Source organism: Cinclus cinclus, chromosome 5 (assembly GCF_963662255.1).
Source record: "Cinclus cinclus chromosome 5, bCinCin1.1, whole genome shotgun sequence".
In the NCBI taxonomy this organism is placed as follows: domain Eukaryota; kingdom Metazoa; phylum Chordata; class Aves; order Passeriformes; family Cinclidae; genus Cinclus; species Cinclus cinclus.
Window position 1 is genome coordinate 61,316,892 of NC_085050.1, and position 6,000 is coordinate 61,322,891.

Here is a 6,000-nt window from a genome sequence, read left to right on the forward strand (position 1 = left end):
TTGCAGGCTGAGCAAGCAGGAACACAGCTCCGAGTGGGAGGCTGTAATGAAGAGAAGGGGAGGGGGCTACATCTTCCTCTGCTCTTCAGTAAATCCATTTTTGTACTAACGTGAATATCGTGATTAATAATAATAGCAGCTTATGACTGTTTTGAAAAATTGAATTTGTAGAAAATTAATGTTTCCAAGTTGCTGCAAGGAATGAGGATTTAAGAGGAGGAAAAATATGCACAGATCTGAATTTGAAACTATTTACAACTGTAATGCTGCCAATAATTAGGATGACTTGAATATCTCAGTATTCTGTCCTTGTACTACTTTACCCCCCTCTTTCTGCTTTGCTAGGAAGAGTAGCATTTTCTATCTTTGGCTAGGAAAATTTAGAAACTTATATATGAAGAATATGACATACTCATTACAGGGTGCCAGTTGAAAAGGAACCAAATATGAAAATCTGTTGTGCATATCAGTATAACCACACCAAATCTCTTATTAATACCACTGTGATGAATAACTTTTCCTAGAGGGTTTCTTTAACTAGTTTTATGCAATTTGAGAATTAGAAAATTGCAGACAGAAAAGATAAAGACAGGGAAATTCTTTTGCAAAATGATCTTTTACAAGAAAAGTGTTTTCTCCTTTTCACTCAATAACTTTAAACAGGGGAATGATCAATACTCTGAAGCAACCAAATCCTGCCTGACAAATGATGTCTTAATGTTTGATCAAGTTCAAGGCATTAACTGCATCATACAGCATAATTTCTGCTTTCTTGAAAAACAGTGGATCTCATTTAGAAATTGGAACACCCTGGAGAATGCCACAGGAGTGCAGACTATTAATTACCCTGTTCTATTGTTATCTTTTGTTCAGAACAGTTGTGCTCCTGAAGTCCTGTGGAATCTCTCTCCCCTGCAAAGTGTCGGGTTTTGATTAAGCATCATTTCATACAGTTCATTAACAATGTATCTTAAAATGAGCTTTTGATTGAACATTTTTATTGGGCATTTAATATAATTTATGGTTTCTGTTGGAATTTCACACACAACATTTGCCAAGCTAGTTATTATATATTTTTCATTAAACAATGGTGTTTTACCTTTTCTGAAAGGTTCTATTTTTTTTGAGCAGAAGAACCGATTATATAAAAATTGATTATGAATGCAGTATATCATGAAAATAGCCCTCCTGACCGTATTTTATTTCAGTGGAGCTACAGCACATAGGTGTACAAGAAGTGCATTTGCAAACACTGTCAGTTTGGACCACCAATCTCAAAGCCAACATTTAAACTCAGTTTTCCTATCTAGAATGGTAGCATTTCTGTAAATCTGTCTGCTTTTATAAGAAGTTGTAACCTGAAGTGAACGGTTTCTTCTCATTAAGCTTCATCCAGCAACTCAGAGACATTTTAGCAAATGTAAAAGAGCAGCATAAAAGAGGCTGTTTTGTCGTTCACCAGCTATAAAAAGATAACAAATACTCTTAGGAGTAGTGGCCAGAAGTTTGGCTGAACACCCAATGTAAATTACAATGTAAATTTACACCTGAAATGTAAATTCAGGGTAAACTATGTTTTAAAAGTTTCACAAGTAAGTTCAGGCTTTGGCCTCCAGCAGTCTGGGGGACACTGAAATCTGAAGAGTCACGACTGTGAGTGCTTAGACAAAATAAATCTACCTTTGTAGAACAGCCCCACCAGGAACAAACTATACATTGAATGCTGAGTAGGTTTTAGCTCAGCCAGATAGATGCATATTTGTACCTTTTCAGGTAGAGAGGACTGCTTCAGATGGGAATCCTGATGGAAAATGTTGGGCTTTTTTTAAATTTTTTTTTTAACCTAGGACTCTATTTTTTTTGTCAATTTGCAAGATTAAAAAAAAAAAAAACAAAACAAACCTCTTGTATCACTGAAATGGCAGGTTGGGGAGGGAATGTGCACAAACATTATAGTTAGAAACAAACCATTAGCTGGAATTTGTGTCCAGGGAAATTATTGGAATTATTTACATGCACATGTGAATACAGAGGGAAGCGCTCCAACACTGACTGGCTGTTACCATAGTGTATGAGTCTGTTGGGAGGAAATAAGTTAAGTTTATACTCAATTACTCAAAGAAAAAGCCAGCAGAAACTTTTCCTGAGTTTTGAGACTGCTCAGACAAAATCTTCCATATTTTTGTCTTTTACCTGGACTCATGGATTTGCAGTATTCAGTGGGATGGAAATATTAAAATACTCAGTCCTCCATTTCCTTGACCTACTAAGAATCAGAAAGCACCAGGATTTCTCAGGAAGTCCTGCTGTAAATATTTCAAACTTAATTGGAAGTTCAGATAATTTGGAATTTGGATGCCTGTCCAAACCGAACCAGAAAACCTTTTAAGAGATAAGGGGCCCCAGCCATAGCATTCAAATTCAGATTGATGCTCCTGCTCGAAGGGAGGATTTGGACCCAAAGTGTCCTCTTGGGCTTGTCTAAACAGAGGGGTCAGCTGTAATATTTGATTTATTCAGCTGGACCCTTGATTTATTTTAAAAGAACATTGTATTTCCTATGCTCATTTTAGGATAAGATCCCATCTCTGATGCTATGGATGCTTCCCATCAGAAATGACCATAACTAAGAGCTGGTAATTTCTAGGGCAGCCTCAGTTTTCCATTTTGTCTGTGGTTAGAGTAATAGCTGCTGCTCACTCTGGGACTGCTCATGTAGTCTTGCTCTTGAACCTGGTGACCCACACTCTGCTTTTCAATCAACCTGGCTAAATTTCAGAGTTCTCCAGAAAAATGACCTTTTCCACTGACTGGCAGCATTATGTTGTCTTTGAATCAACTTCTTTTCCCAGAACTTCAAGCCTAAAAGGGCCACAGTGATACTGAAATATATTTTTTTGTGTTTTCCTTTTCCCCTGGAAAGAAGTATATACTCTTAATACTCTTAATACTACTGTAATTGATAGAGATGTGGAAATATGTATGCTTATTCTAGGTTTTTAGTGCTGTGTACTTGATAGCACTTTGCATTTCAATTTTCCTTTAATTAATAATGCAGTCAGCTTTCCCTGTTCGTTTCAGATGATTCACTGCATAAAAGAAAAAGAGATGAAATCACTTAAAAATAGGAAAACATAACTCCTGGAAAAATACTATATTTCAAATTGACAGTGCTCTTCCTTCCTCAGCCTTCCATTAATAGATACAATAGATACATATATTCTGTGGAGCTCTTGTTTGCCTGCTTTTCTCTCTGTGATCTATCATAAATCCAACCATGGTTCCTACTCCACTCACAGCTTTGTTTACAGTGGTCTATTTATCATTTCACCCATAAACACTTGTGCCTTGCTTCCAGGGGCTGGGAATTATTTTCTTCATATGCACTTTTTTCCCGAGTGGTTACCTTGTCTGTGAGTCAACCACTGCCTTAATCTCATTTAGATAAGCTTAATTTTTTATGTTTAGAATGGAGATGCCAAGATAAGAACATTCCATTGCTGATCAGTGGCATATTTTGTAATCTTTGCCTCTCAACCCTGCCTTCTTCCAGTGATGCTTTGCCCTCCTGTGACACTTCGGGATGGAGACAATGTCTTCATATGTGTTCTTTAAAGTGGCCAGCACACTTTTCACCAGAACAAAAACAACAAGTAAGAGCTGATCAGCGGTTTAACCTTTAATTACTGACCAGGTCAGACAATTCCTGTGTTTAAAAAATGGCTTTGTTTTACAAAGAAATAAATTCAACTGGCAGGTTCCCCTGACCAGAAAACTCATTACTGACCAACACCCTCCTGTGTCATTTGGGTGTGCCCATGTGTGTGCAAAGCCCTGAAAAATCCAAGGTAACTCAAAAAGCAAAACAGGTCAAGGGAGCACTTCAACATCAGATCACAGGGCTTGAAGAATGCAAGGCTAAAGGCAAAGTAAGTGCTGACTATTTTCTTTAAAACAAACATCATAAATCAAACAGGTTAAACAGGAAAAAAAAAAAACCAACATTTGATGTATCTTTTTTCAGTGAGGGAAAATTGAGGGACAGAAAATAGAGGCTGGTCCAAGGTGATGTTGAGGTCTGCTTGTGTGCCCTTGGCTGGCAGAAGCTCTCTGTCACACTCACAGGACATCCTAACCTCTGAAGCTGCCCTTGCATCCCTGACCTGCTGCCAGCCTGGGAAGGGACAGCTTTCCAGAGTTCCAGATGTGCTTGCCAAGCAGAGCTGGTGTTTCCCTGTGGGCTGGAGGATGTGGGCAGCCCCTCAGGCACTGCAGCTGCTGGGGAAGGAAAGGAGCCAGTCCTGGGCATCAGCATTGCCCTGAGCTGGGCAAGCAGTGGAGCAGCAACTTTTGCTTGGGTCTCCTCCTCCTCCTCACACAGCCCTATCACTCTGTTTTGAGGTGCTTTTTCAAGCCTTACAGTTTTAGGCCAAGTCGTAGGGTAGCCACTCATGTCTGGCACACAGCAGAGGCTGTGGTGGGGAGCGACATCCCTCCAGGATAGCTGGAAGCTGGGAAAAAGCGATGTTGGCTTCCAGTTTATCCAGCCGTGCAGAGTGAAGGAGGACTGAAGTTGCAGATTTTCTTGTTTGTAAAACTTCTTCAGTCTGAATTCTCTGCCTGGAAGTATTGATGTGTTCACCCTCACCTACAGCTGTACCCGTGCTCCTGCAGCCCCTGAGCTCACAGGTGTGGAGGCTCTTCTGCACCTCTCAGAATGTATCATTGAAGGTACAGCGTGGGGCAAGGATGAATAAAGACCAGATCTGGATGAATCTGTTGAAGACCAAATCTGTTGGAGCTTTTGTCTGCACCACCCCTCTCCTCCTTTCCTCTCCCTCTCCAGCTGAGCTATCAGGAAGGCAAGTGCATCTGTATTCACCTCTTGACCACCCCCCTCTTCAGCCTCTGCTTTCCTGGACATGAATGGAGGGCTTTGCAAAACTGCTTGGCATAAAGAGATGAAGAAGCAGTGAGAAGCAGTCAAACACTCCGTGTATATTAATATATATTTGCTTTCGTGCTTGCCTGACTGGTGCGTGTAGTACGTGCTTCTGTCATGCCTCTAAGGCAAAGAACAAAGGGATGGGGCTGGTGGAATTTTTCTGTGTTCTTCCCAGGATAAAGTTTGTTTTTCCCTGTTTGACCTTCAACTCCCCGAAGACCTGAGTTTAACTGCTTTGATTTACTTCCATAATAAAGTGATCGATTAATGTTAAAGGCAGGCTTTATGAGGCCTGTCCTCAAATGGTCTCGGAGCCTGCCATAGCGAGGATGTTATACTGCCATGCTCTGAAAAAGGTCACATGAAGGGAATCAAAGACAAGATAAATGATGGTTTACACATCAGAAAAGCTCTCCGTAGCACAGACAGGGAATGTGGAACATAATGTCTCTCCGGGCTTGGTGCAGATGGTATATAGTAAATATAGTCTGAACTGCATCCCCAGGATTTATTATTGTTCCATTGTAGTTGTTTTGGGGCTGTGCTTTTAGACAAAGCTGTGCTCTGGAAGTTTGTAACACATGGCCAGCCTTGGCTAAATCTGAGCAAATGAAGAAGTCTGATCGACTGATCTCAACATGCTGGTTTTGAGGAGCTGGCGTTCAGAAGTTAAGGATTTGATTTCTTAATGATTTTCTGTGCTCAGCTAAAATTCACAGCTAATTTCTTTTTTTCCTAGCTAGACTTCACTGCAGGCATTTTTCCTTAAAAGGAACAGGCAAAATGAGAAAGCTAAATAAAGATCAATCCAAAACTCAAGCCTCTGGATGTCCTAAAGGAGAATTTATATGGAATTGCATGGAACAGCAAACTGTTCTGTTTTCCCTTCATATTTTTTATGAGAAATTGTTTATTCTTGTTCCATTTGTGCCTCCACTGGGCTAATTTCCTTTGACAGGCAGAGATATTCCTTATTTGAGGAATGCAAAGGGCAAATCTGTTGAAGAACAGATATAAAAAGGAACCTGTGCTTTATCTGTGGTCTTAAACATGAA